This window comes from Haplochromis burtoni, unplaced genomic scaffold (assembly GCF_018398535.1).
Source record: "Haplochromis burtoni strain Fernald_Lab_line unplaced genomic scaffold, NCSU_Asbu1 Contig_928, whole genome shotgun sequence".
Taxonomy (NCBI): domain Eukaryota; kingdom Metazoa; phylum Chordata; class Actinopteri; order Cichliformes; family Cichlidae; genus Haplochromis; species Haplochromis burtoni.
Window position 1 is genome coordinate 99,486 of NW_024583289.1, and position 1,002 is coordinate 100,487.

A 1,002-nucleotide genomic window follows, 5' to 3' on the forward strand; every position below is an offset into this window, starting at 1 on the left:
CAGATTGGAATTTATCTTGAACAGCTTAAGCTGCTTAGCCACAACCTTTTCTAAAATCTTAGCATTGAATGGTAATTTTGAGAGAGGAGGAGTTTAAGAGCTGACACATAGATATAGACAAACAGGCACACACGCAGACCCAAACATGTACATTTCTATGTGTTTCCATGTTCGGTGATGCATGATTATTCGAATATGTGTGCATGAGCGTGGGAGTACACATGCTCACACTCCCCAATGAACTCTATACTCCCGGTGTTCTGGGAATCCATCCTACCTCAAAAAAGATCCTACCCAATGTTTCGGCGCAGATGCAGCGCATGCACACAACACCAAACCCAAATTAACTTCTTTTTCTCTCACCCAGGTTATGTTTCTTACGGTTATGGTTATGGTTATAGTTAGAGGGTAGGGTTAGGTTTAGTCACAAGTCACCAGCAAATTATAATACGGGTAGGAATATTGTTAGAGTAGGATGGTTTCTCACAACACTGGGTCCAGGCACCAGCACCCTTGAAGGGGCAATCTGCCCCCAGACCCAGGAGATGGTTCACTTTACTCTTGGGTGGAGATAAGCAGACTGCCCCCAGACAGTCCCAGATGGCCACCACCTCCTCCCAGCCCCAGATGGTGAACAGAGAACATGGTTGTGAAGACCCCAAACCTTACTCCACCCACTGATATGTGGTGTTGATGCATGCTGTTTAAGGTGCATTTAAAACAGGGGAGGGGCATGGTGCCAACAACCCTCTGCCAGGGTTAGTTGGCAACATGATATTGTTTACGTGATCAATCAATTTATCAATCCAGGTCCAAAGTTGCTCTACTTTTTTAAATAGCTTGCCGTTATCGTTATCCAAGTCGGAGATACGACTTTCAGCCTCTGTCAGACTCGTTTGGATTGCAGCTTCAGAGTTCTGGAGTTCTGTTGTGTTGGATTTGACATCAGCTGCAACACCGTACAGTGTCACCCTGATCTTCGCAATCTCAGCAAACAGGCCA